This window comes from Eschrichtius robustus, chromosome 20 (genome assembly GCF_028021215.1).
Source record: "Eschrichtius robustus isolate mEscRob2 chromosome 20, mEscRob2.pri, whole genome shotgun sequence".
Lineage (NCBI taxonomy): Eukaryota > Metazoa > Chordata > Mammalia > Artiodactyla > Eschrichtiidae > Eschrichtius > Eschrichtius robustus.
This window is the reverse complement of record NC_090843.1, coordinates 2,359,088-2,375,213: the sequence shown is the minus strand read 5'-3', so window position 1 is coordinate 2,375,213 and position 16,126 is coordinate 2,359,088. Positions and strand designations below refer to the sequence as shown.

Sequence of the window (16,126 nt, the reverse complement as noted above, 5' to 3'; positions counted from 1 at the left end):
TTGCTCCATTTTCCCCTGTATTCGTTTTTAAGATAATTAACTGTTTCCCTAAAATCCTTGGAAGATGAACAAGTTTTAAACATTAGGTTTCAATCCACTGTAATTATTCTTATTGAAACTCCAGTTGTTCCATCTTTGGCCAAAGGGAGCTACTTCAGGTTGGTTTCTGAGTTTTTTTGTTTGTTTGTTTGGTTGGTTTATTTGTTTTATTTTGATAGGTTCCTTGCTATTTTGTGTGACAAGATGCCCCAGCTTCTTATAGTTGGAAAATATTTCAGGACCATTGTGTGAATGAAATATTCTTTGCTGTGAGACTGGTCATTGTTTCTAGGCTTCTCAGCAGACAGACAGAGACTAACTGTGTATTCTAAATTTTATATATAGAATAACACACACACATTAAAGATGTCTTATGAATTCATACTGACACAGTTCAAACATAGTACTATAGGGCTGTTACTTCACCTCCTCCATATTAGAAATGTGCATTAATTTTGTATCCTGCTACTTTACCAAATTCATTGATTAGTAGTTTTCTGGTGGCATCTTTAGGATTTTCTATGTATAGTATCATGTCATCTGCAAACAGTTAACCTTGGCTTTAAAGGCAATTATACGAGATGAAAATGTGCTACTTTTTGACTGTGTGTAGTTATTCTACAATTCCAAAGGGAATTTGTATTTTTTAGTATGAAGTATAAGATATATCACATTTCCAAACTTTTAACTATGCTTTTGTAAATTGGGTTTTAAAAACTTATGATATAGTCATTTTAATCTATCTACACCAAAGGGTAAATCAGCTTTTACAAACAGGTCAGACTTTTCCTATTAAGCCAATGGCCATACCTTCCCATACTGGACATTAGATTCTTTGCAGGATGGTATTTTCTGGTCACAGAGACACTATTTTCTTTGGGATAGAATTAGTGTCTTAGTTTCCTGTGGCCTGCTTCCTAAACCCAGGCTAGAAAATTACTGAAGGTCGGATTCACTATATAAAATAACATAGACTAAAAAAAAGTAGCTGCTGCTACAGCATACTGTTTCTAAAATTTACTAAAAATTAATATTTTCATGGAAACAAAATACCTTTTCTGCCCAAGATTTCAACCTCTTCTGTATCCCTTCTGTTTCTTTATCAGCAAAAAGCTCAGTCTCAGTTATGGATTTCAGGCCTCTCTCCTTCAGCCTACTGGTGTGGACAGGCTCTGGGAGACATTCCATTTTATTTCGGGATTCTTCTTTTGATACATTTAATTTACTGCTTCATGTTTTCTGAATTCACAGTTTCATTAGGACTCATGTTTGCTCTGGTAAGTGATAACTTTCCCTCCAGGCCAAATATAATAATAAAAGTTCATTTTCATTAACATTTTGTCCTTAACACAAGGCATATGCAAGAAAATTGCCTTTGACAGCTTTATGACCTGACTCTCTCCTTGCCCCGCCCCATACATGACCCACCGTCTCTAATCTTGCTGTTAATCCTATTGTTTTCAGGTGGTTTGCATAGCTGGCTGTGCAGCTTGTCTTATGCTCCTCACATATGTGATTTCATTTCTCTTTCCCATGGGGAGAAAAAAATAATGGCTTTTGGTCTCTTGGCTTTCTTATTTTAAGTATCTGGATGTGTACACAAATGCATATTTATATTAAATTTTCTTAAAGTTCCTTCCTAACAATGCAAAGTTAAGTGTAAATACTTTACCTAGAAGAGAATGGAACTACTTCTTTTGCACTTCTGTTATTGTTGGACTATGTTCATGGTTTCAGGTTTTTGTTCATTTTCTTTTTCCTATTTTCCACCTGTTCTTTGAGGTTTCTGTTTTACACTTCTGTTTCTTTGGAAAGAGGCAAAATATCTGTAGGAATCCTGACGTGTCCTAGCTGAAAGACTAGATCGTTTGAATCAATTCCCTCATTTTTACAGAATGGAAAAAATTTAAAAGGATTAGACCTGAGCCCAAGCTTCTCAACTCAGTGAGGTTTCCTCCCGAATAATTCTCTTTATTTAAAAAAAATCGTGATAGGTGGCCACATTGACTAATAACATAAGCAAACAAATAAACATGGAAACGTTTTATTAAGAAATAAATTATTTATTACTTTAGGCACAGTCTGCTGTATCCCCTTCTCCAAGCTTTGTTGACATCTTGAGCAGATTACCACAGCTTTCTGACCATTTCGGATGTTAAACTAGTCTCGTTTTGTTACTTAAGATTTGCTTTAAGTACTAAGAAAAGTCCAGTCAAGTCCAAAACGTAACTTTAATCTCATAAACAATGAAACTCTCTCTCTCCACCTCCATTTCAGGCAGGCCCTTAGTTTGAGCACGAACGGTGAGAAGGGGAGCAAGTTCTATCCTTTTACTCTTTCTTCTGGACTTTCCTTTCTCCTGTATGTTACGGGGACAGGTTGGAGGGATTAGGGTCAAGAGACCAAGGTCTTACTTCTTTAAGGCTATTAGAGTCACACTGGCTGGTCATTGAGGGTACTATTAGGTGGTTGGATTTAGTGTGGATAGAAATGTCACAAATACAACCCGTTGGAGAATTCAGTATGGCAGTAGACATCCTAAAGGCTATTAAGCTGCTTCTTACCTTCTAAGCCTCATCCCTGTATTCCCAATCGTATCATTTTGAGCCACTGTTATTGGCGGTTGTGATACAATGGTTAAATGTCACAACAAGGTAATGTCTCCTTCACCATTGGAATTAGTCCTTGACCTAATTGGGTTTTTTTTCCTCATACATCCCAATATAAAGGTAGAATTGTCAGTTTCACCCTTTAATTAATTTTGCTTTATATATTTTGAGACTGTGTTATTGGGTGTGTTTAAGTCTGGAAACTTTACGTAGTGATCCTATGTATTCTAATTATGGCTTTATGACCAAAAGCCATTCAGCTGTGTCTAAATTATCTTTAATCTTTGGCTGATTTTAAAAACCTCGATTTTGTTTTCCAAAGCTCTATTTGGTTCTGTTTCAAATATGCTGACCTGTTCCTCACAGCCTTTTGTTACTAGCTTGTGTTCTTTAATTCCACATTTAATTTACTTATACATTTAATTGAAAATAATATTCGTTATTTGACAATTCTAATATCTAAAGTCTTCAAATAGTTTTAATCTGTTGTTTTTCCCCTTCCTGATTCACAGTTACTGTGGATTGTTACCTTACATGTTTGATAATTTTTTTTTAAACATCTTTATTGGAGTATAATTGCTTTACAATGGTGTGTTAGTTTCTGCTTTATAACAAAGTGAATCAGTTATACACATACATATGTTCCCACATCTCTTCCCTTTTGCGTCTCCCTCCCTCCCACCCTCCCTATCCCAGCCCTCTAGGTGGTCACAAAGCACCGAGCTGATCTAACCTGTGCTATGCGGCTGCTTCCCACTAGCTATCTGTTTTACGTTTGGTAGTGTATATATGTCTATGCCACTCTCTCACTTTGTCACAGGTTACCCTTCCCCTCCCCTTGTCCTCAAGTCCATTCTCTAGTAGGTCTGTGTCTTTATTCCTGTCTTGCCCCTAGGTTCTTCATGACCTTTTTTTTTCTTAGATTCCATATATATGTGTTAGCATACGGTATTTTTCTCTTTCTGACTTACTTCACTCTGTATGACAGACTCTAGGTCCATCCACCTCACTACAAATAATTCAATTTCGTTTCTTTTTATGGCTGAGTAATATTCCATTGTATATATGTGCCACATCTTCTTTATCCATTCGTCTGTTAATGGGCATTTAGGTTGCTCCCATGACCTGGCTATTGTAAATAGTGCTGCAGCGATCATTGGGGTGCATGTGTCTTTTTGAATTATGGTTTTCTCAGGGTATATGCCCAGTATTGAGATTGCTGGGTCATATGGTAATTCTATTTTTAGTTTTTTAAGGAACCTCCATACTGTTCTCCGTAGTGGCTGTATCAATTTACATTCCCACCAACAGTGCAAGAGGGTTCCCTTTTCTCCACACCCTCTCCAGCATTTATTGTTTCTAGATTTTTTGATGATGGCCATTCTGACCGGTGTGAGATGATATCTCATTGTAGTTTTGATTTGCATTTCCCTAATGATGAATGATGTTGAGCATTCTTTCACGTGTTTGTGGTGTTTGTATATTGAATGTGTGTTCTTCCTATTTTGTCAATATATGCAAAGACGTTCCATATGTCGTCATTTTTTACTGACCATTAATAAATGCTAAAGTTATACAGTTGTTTGATTGGGACAGATATTCGTTAAAATGTAAAACTCTGGCTAACACAACAGACAAACTCCTTGCTGTTCATGATTGTGTGATTTCCATTATTCTATCTTCCAGGTCATTTATTCTTTCTCTGTGTCATTTAGTTGGCTATTCATTGCTTCTAGATTGCTTTTTGTCTCAGAAATTGAATTATCTATTTTTTGATTGCGTCATCCTTATGGTTTCTAGTTCCTGGTTACAGAGGTTTCTGTTTCTATAGAGAATCTTTCTTAATCCAGTTAGCATTTTCATTACCACCTTCTCGAACCCAGGGTCTGGCAGACTGGGGAGCTCCGTTTCATCATGTGTTCTTTCAGGGGACTTCTCTTGCTCTTTTGATTGGGAGTAGCTCCTCTGCCTTCCTGTGTCTCTATGAATTTAGGGGAGCCCCTGGCCTGTTGGGGTCCTGAAGGGCTGTTTCGCCGTGGGAGCGTCCCTGTGTAGGCCGCGTGCCCGGCGCCTCTGGTGCGAGGGCTGTTTTCGCTCTGGACACGAGCCGCGTCTTCCTGGGGTGTCCGGGCCTCTGCCACCTTCGCGGGGGCTGTGCTTGGAGTCAGGCGCTCTGCCGGTGCAGGACGTGAGGCGGGACCGCCTCTCTGCTCGGCGGCTCTTGTCCCCCTGCCCGGGGTGGGGTCTGTCCGCGGCCGCGGCGGCTGCAGGCCTGAGGGTGGGCTCAGGCGGGCCCCGCTCCCCTTCGCTGCGCCCCCTGCCCCGGAGCCGGGCCCGCCGCGGCAGGTGAGGCTCCCGCGCTCGCGGAGGGCCGATGGGCCGCGGCGCTGCTCGGAGGCGGCCCGAGGCTGCGTCCTCCCCCCGCACCCCGCACCCCGCACCCCGCACCCCGCACCCCGCACCCGGGTCCGAGGCCAGGCTGGGCCGTGGAGCGGCTGGGCCCGGGGCGTCCCTGGGCTGCGGCTGCCGGGTCCGCGCCTCTTCTCCCGGGTCCGCGCCTGCCCGCCGGAGTGCGCGCTGCTGCGCCGCCCGGGCGCCCGGCTGGCTCTGCGCCGGCAGCCGCGGGGCGGTCCGAGGGCCCGGCTGGCCGAGCTGGGGTGTGGAGCGCCGGGGGCCGCGGGAGTGAGGGCGGCGGGGAGGCGGCGGCTGCCGGCGCGAAGCCCCCTCGGCCCCGGTGTGCGCAGGCCCGCGCGGCGCTCCTCGGGAGCGGAGTCAGGCGTCCCCGCGCCTCCGTCCGTGCCTGCGGTTCCCCCAGCAGCCGAGGGGCCTGTCTCCTCTGCGGAGGACCCCCGCCTGGGGCTTGCCCCGCTCGCCCCCCCCGGGCCCCGGGCCCCGGGCCCCGGGCCCCGGTGCGAAGCTTCTCCGCATACCTCGCCCTCCGGGGCGTAGGTGCCGACCCTACGCCTGTCCTCGGTCCCGCTCCGCTGTGTGGACGTCCTCCCTGCAGCTCTGGTTGTACGCGAGTTCCCCTTCCGGTTTCCAGGTGGCTTTCCGTGAGAATGGCTCCCCAGGTAGATGCGTTTGTGATGCGTTTGTGCGGCAGGGGAGCTCCGCATGCTCATGCTCTGCCGCTGTGAACTCACGTTTTCTTCACGAGTCTGGCTAGAGAGTTCTCAAGTTCATCTGTCTGTTCTAAGAACCAGCTCTTACTCTCACTGATCTTTTTCTATTTTTAGCAGTCTCTGTTTCATCTATTTCTACTCTGATCTTTATCATTTGTCTCCTTCTACTAATTTTGGGTTTTGTTTGTGCTTTCTGTGGCTCCTTTTGGTGTACGACTAAGTTTTTTATTTTGAGAGTTTTCTTGTTCCCTTAGGTAAGCTTGTATCCCTATCACCTTACCTCCTAGAACTGGTTTTGCTGTGTCCCATAGATTTTGGATCGTTGTGTTTTTGTTTTCGTTGTTTTGATTTTCTCCAGGTATTTTTTCATCTTGTCTTCGATTTCTTCAGTGACCCATTGGTTGTTTACTAGCATTTTGTTTAGCCCCCACGTGTTTGTGCTTTTTGCAATTTTTTTCTTATAGCTGATTTCTAGTCTCATAGAGTTGTGGCTGGAAAAGATGCTTGATACGATTTTCTTAAATTTACCAAGGCTTAGTTTTTTGGCCTGACATGAGCTCTATTCTGAGAATGTTCCATGTGCACTTGAAAAGAATGTATTCTGCTGCTTTAGGATGGAATTTTTGTACACATATCTATTACGTCCATCTGGTCTAATATGTCATTTAAGACCAGTGTTTCCTTATTGATTTTCTGCCTGGATGATCTGTCCATTGATATAAGTGTGACATTAAATTCCACTACTATTATTTTTATTTATTTTTTAATTAATTAATTTATTTATTTATTTTGGGCTGTGTTGGGTCTTCATTGCTGCGCGCAGGCTCTCCCTAGTTGCAGCGAGCGGGCTTTCCCTAGTTGCAGCGAGCGTGCAGTTGCGGTGCGTGGGCTTCTCATTGCAGTGGCTTCTCTTGTTGCGGAGCACGGGCTAGGCACATGGGCTTCAGTAGTTGTAGCACTCGGGCTCAATAGTTGTGGCTCGCGGGCTCTAGAACTCAAGCTCAGTAGTTGTGGTGCACGGGCTTAGTTGCTCCGCGGCATGTGGGATCTTCCCGGACCAGGGCTCGAACCCGTGTCCCCTGCATTGGCAGACGGAGTCTTAACCACTGTGCCACCAGGGAAGTCTCCCCCCCCCCCAACTATTATTGTATCACTGTCAATTTCTCCTTTTATGTCTGTTAATATTTACTTTATGTATTGAGGTGCTCCTATGTTGGGTGCATATATATTTACAATTGTTATATCTTCTTATTGGATCAGTCCGTTTATCATGATGTAATGTCCTTCTTTGTCTCCTATTACAGTCTTTGTTTTAAATTCTATTTTGTCTGATATAAGTAGTGCTACCCCAGCTTCCTTTTCATTTCCATTTGCATGGAATACCTTTTTCCATCCTCTTACTTACGGTCTGTGTGTGTCTTTAGATCTGAAGTGAGTCTCTTGTAGGCAGCACATATATGGGTTGGTTTGAATAAATGTCTCCATGTGAGAAGTATTTTATAAGATTTGTATCAAATTTATAAGAAAATGATAAAATCTTCTATGGCAGAAGGCATATATTACCCATGGAGTTTGAGTCCCATAACGACGCTAATTCTATTTTTTTCTTTGCCTTTAGCCATACCTTCAGAGTTTCAGTTTCCTTTTTGTTATAAGGTGTCTGGAAATGAAGTATGGAAAAGAAACAATGAGGAAAGATCCAGTTTTCAGGTTGGGAGAACATTAACATCTGAATATAATTTAAATATTTAATGTTTACAGCAGTACCTTTAACATCATTTTATTAGGATGGATTTACTATCCACCTCTTGGCTAAGCCCACTGGACAGTGTTATTCTGAAAAAACAAAACAAAAATAAAAACAAAAAAGTGAGGATTACACTGAATGCAGTTATACATAGTTTCTAAGTCACGGATCTTTACTGGTTTTAGGCAAGTTGCGTATTTATCTTGTGAACTGTATATGCAGTGGTTAAGCATCAAAGCTTGTTTTTCTCCTGCTTGTGGCAAGTATGGGTCTCTGAGTAGAAGACACAATAATGAAAAATGAGTTTGTTGTGAAATGTTTTGAAAAGGCAAGAGAAGCCAGTTGTGGTGATCATTTATGATGTAGTGTGATGATGATCTGGATGGAAACAGACTAAAAAGACTGATAAGTCTGTATTTGGGAGAATTTAGAGAGCTGGTTGACCGATGGGATAAAAGGTTTTAAAGAGAATAAATGGTCAAAGAGTATTTCATGGGACTTGGCTGCTTGAGTGGGTTATTACTGTCAAGGGGAATCTTGTAGGCAATAAATTAATCATTTGTATTCTCTTAAAACAAAGAATAATGATGTAATAATTGAAGCAACATTCTCTTGGTAGTTGCTGTACAGACAGAATTTCATTTTAATGTTATTTGATTTTCTCTGTAGAATCTCTCCAAGAAGAAGCGAAAATTATCCAAATCCAGAAGAGCCAGAAGAAGAAGATGAAGATGTGCAAACTGAACGAGTGAAAACTGCAAGTGGACTCACTACTTCCAGCTTGCATGAGGTGAAAACAAGTGACTCAACCCCTGATGAAGTAATGGGATAGTTAGCTTGTCCTGTAGAGTGGATAAACTGTTGGTTTTTAGTGTGAAAATTTGCTTTTGTTTCTGTAATACTTCCATGTGTAGGTCATATTCAAATAATTATCTTTTGGAGTACATATCCTGTCATCACTCTTTTAATTTTCTCTTCTTCCATTACTTTGTGGGTTTTAATCCTCATTCATCAGTACAATTCAAGAATTCTGATTTTTTTAAATCAACTTTTAACAAAATCCCACATCTTTTTCAAGAGTTTCAATTTCATTTTGCAATATATTGAAATTGTAATGTCAACAACTCTAAATAGTATATGAAAAAGAACAAGTGAATTTACACTGTATGAAAATCAATAAGAAATGGGCTAGACATGGAATTAATGCAAAAGGAAAGGTTAGCATAACAAAAAGGGAATATATTTGATTAGGAATTACTTTTAGAAGGAGTTGACAAAGAAGTTCTCGTTCGTAAACATACACTTGGGTTTTTATTTGAAAAAAGAGGCTGAATTACTATTAGCACAAAATCTGGTTAAATTCATAGCCTAGGAAATGAAAGGTAAAACATGAGTGCACAAAATATGTGACATTTAACAGGAAAATCATGCTTTCTCATGTTTTTCAGAAACCAGTAATAATGGCAAGCTGTTTACACAAGGAATATAAAGAGAAAAAGAAAAGTTGCTTTTCAACAAGAAAGAAGAAAAGAGCCGTTTGGAATGTTTCCTTCTGTGTTGACAAAGGTTTAGATAACGTTTCCTCTATTAGAATGTTCTTTATTCTCTTTATTTAGGACTATGAAGGAAATAATTTTCCATTCTTTGAGTCTGTTCATGTATCTTGGTTAACATGTGATTAGAAAACCACTTGACATGTCAGCAGAGAAACGTTTTTACTTCCAAATCCTGTCTCAAATCAAATGGCAAGAAAACCAACCGATTTTGGATCCAGAAGACCAAATTCTTCTGGTGTAAATCCAAAGTCTTTCCATTAATGTTGTAATATAGAAAATGACGAAGGTGCAGTTTGAAATGTTATTTTGTTTCAAAATGTTCCTGAGCTAAGTGATTTTAGGTTAGTTGACCTCTACAGTACAAATAGTGATGGGGAACCTTTCCCCACGTGAAGCGTTGGGCTTGCTGGCACACAGTGGAGCTGGGAAAAGTACATCTATTGAAATGATAACTGGAGACACAAAGCCAACCGTGGGAGTGGTACGTGGCACGGGAGGGGGCCAAGCTCATGGCCAGGGGAGATGTCTTCTTAGATACCAGTGTTCCTATCAGTCAATCAAATGATTTTCTTTTACTGAAGTATAGTTGATGTACAATGTTGTGCCGGTCTCTGCTGTACAGCAGTGGCTCAGTTTTACACATACAGACGTTCTTTTTTAAATATTCTTCTCCATTATGGTTTGTCCCAGGAGATTGGATATAGTTCCCTGTGCTCTACAGTAGGACCTTGTTGTTTATCCATCCTAAATGTAATAGTTTGCATCTACCAACCCCAAACTCCCAGCCCACCCCTCTCCATGCCCCGCTCCCCCTTGGCAGCTACATGTCTGTTCTCTATGTCTATGAGTCTGTTTCTATTTTGTAGATAAGTTCATTTGTAGCCTTTTTGTAGATTCCACATATAAGCAGTATCATATGATATTTGTCTTTCTCTGTCTGACTGCACTCAGTATGAGAATCTCTAGGTCCATCCATGTTGCTGCAGATAGCATTATTTCGTTCTTTTTATGGCTGAGTAATATTCCTTTGTATAAATATACCACACCTTCTTTATCCCTTCATCTGTCAATGGACATTTAGGCTGCCTCCATGTCCTGGCTATTGTAAATAGTGCTGCAGTGAACACTGGGATACATGTATCTTTCTGAATTAGAGTTTTCTCCAGATATACGCCCAGGAGTGGGATTGCTGGATCATATGGTAGTTCTATTTTTAGTTTTCTGAGGAACCTCCGAACTGTTTTCCACAGTGGCTGCACCAACTTGCATCCCCACAAACAGTGCAGGAGGGTGCCCTTTTCTCCATACCCTCTCCAGCATCAAATGATTTTTTTTTTAAATAAGAAGAATAAACAGATGAAAGAATTTATAAAATATCTCTTGCATGCTCAAAAAAGATTGCAGCCGAATGGCCTTTTTTATCTCCTTTAGAAGGAGGAGGAGGATTGGAGTGAAAGCCAGATGTGAATCTGACATTCAGTGTTCGATGTAGGTGGTTTTCAATGGCAGCAGAACACCTCGGAAGCAACAGGAAGATGATGTCGTCAGGTGTTCGGGGTGCTGTCCCCAGGAGAACTCCTTGTGGCCCCACCTTACGGTCAAAGAACACCGGGAGTTGTATTCGGCAGTGAAAGGACTGGGCGAGAGAATGCTGCTCTTAGTATTTCAAGGCGCAGAGCGGAGCCTCCTTCACGCTATTTGTAGCTGGAGGAAGGGAGGATATAGCACTCGCTCGTTAAATGTGGAAAGGAGCTGATGAACAGTGTCTTTACTTTCCATGCAAATAAAGTGGTTGAAAATCTGAATAAGAACCAAATCATGAGATTTATTATTTGGGACAATGTGAATGGGGCTTAGTGTACTCGTTTCAGATTGAAAATGCTAGGGTTACGTACAGTGTTTTAGGTAGGGACGTATCAGTGTTTCCTGCAGGTTGGTGGACACACTGAAGCGGCAGGGCTAGCTGAAGCTCCCCGCAAGGCTTTCCGAGGGAGTGAAGACAAAGGTAGGGCGGGGCTCGGGGTCCTCTCCGCACCCCCAGGGCGGTGCCAGACGCGGTTCCTCTCGTTGCAGCTGTGCTTCGCGCTGAGCGTCCTGGGGAGCCCAGCGGTGGTGCTTCAGGACGAGCCATCCACAGGGAAGGACCCCGAGGGGCCGCTGCACATGTGGTGAAGTGTCCAAGTCAATAGCGTAAGTCTACAGTGATGGCTCCTTTAGTGTTTACTCTTGCTCCGTTAACCTCTGAGGCCCACGCCCTCTATTACTCGATTCAGTGAAAGTTGATACCGTATTCAGAATTCCTCAGGGGAGGAAAAGTAGACATTTCAAGAATCACACAGACTCTTGAATGTATTCGATTGAATTTTCTTTCTCTTGCTGCGCTTCCCCCGCCTCTTTCACCTTCTGCTTTACTTTTCAGTTATTGAAAATCCTACAATGTGGTGTTTCTCTGTACTTCGACTTTATTTTTTAAACAAACACTATTTTACTCAATTTTCAGGCGTCTACTTTTCATTCCGTGAAGCCTATTGATGTGGTGATATAATTACGTAATGTGGTACAATTTCTCTTCTTTCTCTCTAGAGCAGAGGTTTCTTTTTTCTTGTAATCAAATCGAACGTTTTCTGTTTAGGCTTCATTTTCATTCCCATTCATCTATTCTTCCCAAATTACTTTCAAACAATCCCTTACTTCATCTTTAGGCTGGCGATTCAGGCCATTGTTAAAAACACCGAGAGGGGGACGCCCTCCTGACCACCCACTACACGGCCGAGGCCGCGGCCATGTGGGACTGCGTGGCCGTCATGGTATCCGGAAGGCTGAGGTGGGTGCCCGTGCAGAGCCGGCGCTCGACCCCCAAGTTCCCGCAGAGAGAGAGTCTGTTCGCTGTGAACAGCTGGTGCTTCTTAGCTCCTTCATCTGTGATCAGACACCTTCCTCTGCATCTGCGATTGAAGGAGAAATGAAGAGACACATATTTTTTTCTTTCAGCTCTTCTTTCTCTTCCCTGGACTAGTTGTATTGGTTCCATTCAACATCTGAAAAGCAAGTTTGGTAAAGATTATTTACTAGAAGTAAAAGTAAAGGAACTCACCCAGGTGGGGCCTCTCCACACAGAGATTCTGAAGCTTTTTCTACAGGCTGCTCGGCAGGAAAGGTGAGGGATGCTTTTGGCTTGGGTGGCAGGTATAAGGACCTTCCAGCACGCATGGCTTAGTCTTACACTGGTCCGGACAGGAAGAAAGCCTCAGCTGCTTGTTTATTACGAAACAAGTTGTTTGGGGGTCACTAGGAAGTACAGAAGAAAGACAGCAATTGAAAAGTTATTTTCAGTGAGTGTTTCATACTGAGAATAGGTGAATGGAGTATGTGTGTGTGTGTGTGTGTGTGTGTGTAAATGGTGGAATGACAGAGTTAGGAAGTACAAACAAATATAACCATCAATTTAATGGTGTTTTAAATAGACAATGAAAATTCTGTATCAGCCTATAGCATTTTATCAAATATAAAATTGCACCAAGAGTTCAAACAGCCTCGCATGCTTCAGAAAGATTGACTCTATCCTAAATTTATTGATTATAAATCATTTGATCCTCCCAGTGGTTCCTTTAAAGTTGTATGAGGTCAGCTATGAGTTACAAGTAAGGATAACCAAATCCACGTGAATAGCAGAATAAGGTTGAATTTAATTGAAAGATGTACAGTTTTCTTATATACTACTTTTACTCATTTTTGAAAACAATATTTATCGAGCACCTATCATGTGCTGGAGACTGTATATAGAATAGTCAGTAAATAGACAAGGTTCTTCTGGTGCTTGCTTTCTTTTTGAGGCAAGGGTGTTAAGCAAATGAAGATGCAAATGAGGAAATGACATTAAGGTAGGACTTTAAGACTGAGCAGGGTTTGGCCAGTCAAAAAATGGGGATAAGAGTCACTCTTTTGAGAAAATGTCACGTGTAAAGAATCTAAGTCAAGAATGAGCTCTATGTGCGTAGGATGGAAAGAAAGCTTATATCCATGATGTATAAAGAGATATCCAAATGGAGATGCCAATATACAAAGATGTAGGCCTATAGCTCAGAAGAGAAGGGAAAGGTCATTGAGAGATCAGGTCTGTCAATAAAGTGGGGCATTTTTAACATACAGATATAAGCCCATTCAGCTAGGAGAATGGATGAGGTCAAGAAGAGATGGAAAGGGGAGAGGGTCTCGCATGGACCCCAGGAACTCTCAGTATTGAGAGTGGATTGAGGGGGAAACTGCCACCACCTCAGCAGCAGCCATAAGGAGAAATACCAAAGTGTGCAAAGCATGTCTGGAACAGCACTGAACAAGAGAATGTCTGTGATGATGGAAATGTCCTGTATCTGTGCTGTCCAGTGTGGCAGCCAATACCCACATGTGGCTACTGAGCACTTCAGATTTTAAATTTTATTTATTTTAGCTAGTTTAGATGTAAATAACCATGTGTAGCTAGTAGCTAACATATTAAGCAGAGCTGGTCTAGAGAGTTAGAAGGAAAATTATGAAAGAAGCTCTGAGAGAGAGAGAGAGACGGAAGAGAGAGAGTTTTAAGGAGGGTGTGTACAATTTTATTTAATTCTTTTGAGAAGTCTAAAAAATAAGGACCAAAGAATGTTCATTGAATTGTGCAACATGGAGGTCCTGGATGAGCTTATTTGGAGTGGGGAGGGCTAGAGGTCAAGAAAGAATTTTTTTAATGGGAGAGAGTTCAACAGGTTTTAATTCTTGTATAAGAAATTGAAAATTAAATGCAGAGAAAATAATTTGATAAAAAGGTCCCAGGGAGCACGGAAAGATTGGCTTTTGAGAGTAAGAACTATAACACAAAAGAAAGATACCACAGGCTGAGTAAAAAAGATTATCAGAGCTATTTTTAAGAATTTATCTTGAACATTAAATTTGGGACAACCAGATTTTTGTTGTAATCAAATTTTTATGGCTAAAGACAAATATTTTGGCTCAGATTCATGCTTTATCAGATTTAAACTATTTACCTTTTTATTTAAAGGAAACTTTTTTATTTATTTGGCTGTGCTGGGTCTTAGTTGCAGCATGCGGGATCTTCGTATTGACGTTCGGGATCTTCAGTTGCAGCATGAGAACTCTTAGTTGAAGCATGTGGGATCTAGTTCCCTGACCGGGGATCGAACTCGGGCCCCCTGCATCGGGAGCGTGGAGTCTTAGCCACTGGACCACCAGGGAAGTCCCTAAAGGAAACTTTTTGAAAAATTCTTTGGTTATTTTCGCTGTCAAGTTCTTTCCAATGTTGTAACATTAAAGCACAGTAACCCTCACTCTCTCCTCCTCCCAGGTATTCCTCCGTGATGGCATATAAATTACCTGTGGAGAATGTTCACCCTCTATCTCAGGCCTTTTCCAAATTAGAGGCAGGTAAGTTTAGACATATTAAGACTTCACGTATGGTGCCTATTTTCACATGGAATACATATTAGATAACTTCAAGTAGAAAAATTATATCATCAATCAAACCTTGGAAAATTTCCACTGGAATAGTCTTAAAAATTTTGAAGGGAATGTATTGGTGCCCCTTGACTTGGCTTTCCTCTAACTGATTTCCCCTCTGCTAATGAGGAAACCCAGCAGCAAATAAGTCAGAATATTCTGTCCTGCTTCCACTTCATACTGTTGGAGCATAATTATCAGCGTGATAGCCCAAAGAACATCAAGGTGAGCTTCTGGCATCTCCATGTTTGTCAAAGTCAGAGGCTCAAGGAGCAAGACTGTGGACCATGGCCTCAATCTGTCGATGCTCTCTTTTACCCCATTGATCCATGTGTTTATATGAGTGCTGGAACTGCATGGAAAATACAGAGGGACGAGAAGTCAGGATTGACGAGGGGCTTCTGAACTAGTTCCAGAGGCATTGACTAGAGCGCACACTAGATACTTATGAGGTCTTGACATGTAAGAAGCATGGGATTCATTAAAAGGGGACCAGCGTGGAGTATATACTCCGTGGTTTTATAAATGTAGACTAAAGCAATACCCAACAATTGATCTGGAGTCCAGAACATACACGTGCAGAGAATCAAAAGGCTAAATACTGAAATATAGGACACAAGGTACTCCTTAACGAGAAAGTTTACAGGTCATTTATACATGAATGCATTGCTATCTTTTGATTATCCATATCAGCACTCTAATTTATCCTTCAAGAAAATTTAATTACTTGGCCTATATCTTAAAGTACCTCATGGATTTGAAGTTGCTGTTTATGTTGCCTACTTTGAAAATACTTTTGGTGAAAAATTTGTGAGCCACTAATGTCAGTCCCATTAAATGCAGTGAAACAGACCTTTGACCTGGAAGAGTACAGCCTCTCTCAGGCTACCTTGGAATAGGTGAGTTTTTAAACCAGAGAGCATCAATCCAGGTAAACTTTGTGTGAACCTCTGGGTGCATCCATCTTTCAGAGACACCTTGACATTTTCGTTTCCTTATTTATTTTCTCCTGCTTAGGTGTTCTTAGAACTCTCCAAAGAGTGAGAGCTGGGAAGCTTTGATGATGAAGTTGACACAGGAGTTAGATGGAAACTCCTCCTGCAGGAAGAGCCTTAAGACCCTGAATCTCCTAATACTAGATTTTAGGTCTTACTACATTCTTAGTTCCCATAATTCTAGAAAAATCTTTCGTTATTACTGCAATGAACAAAACATTCAGTGGTTTAAACATCCCATAGTGATTAAGGTTTTAAGTGGTTTTTTAAATTTTAGAATGGAGGGAAGAGGCAAAGATAGGAAAAGGTAGCAGACAAAATTAACATAACTAGACATTATATTAATCACTAATATAGGCCTATTTTGTGCTTAACATTCATTCAAAAATCGCATAATGTTAGACAAGTTTTTTTGTTATCATCAGTAAGACTGACCGCCGAGCACATTTTACAAATAAAACACTGTAGGCTTTTTTAAACCTCAACTTTAAGTATGTCATCTTTTTAAAGCATGATTTGCTTAAAGACCAACTTAATGTGACATGGACTGTCACAGAAGATCTAATGA

General features: G+C 41.3%; 1 pseudogene; it reads left to right on the top strand.

Annotated features, from left to right (window-relative positions):
* The first annotated feature begins 5,696 nt into the window (after positions 1 to 5,696).
* On the top strand, positions 5,697 to 15,791 carry LOC137754835 (ATP-binding cassette sub-family A member 10-like; annotated as a pseudogene).
* Positions 15,792 to 16,126: the final 335 nt, after the last annotated feature.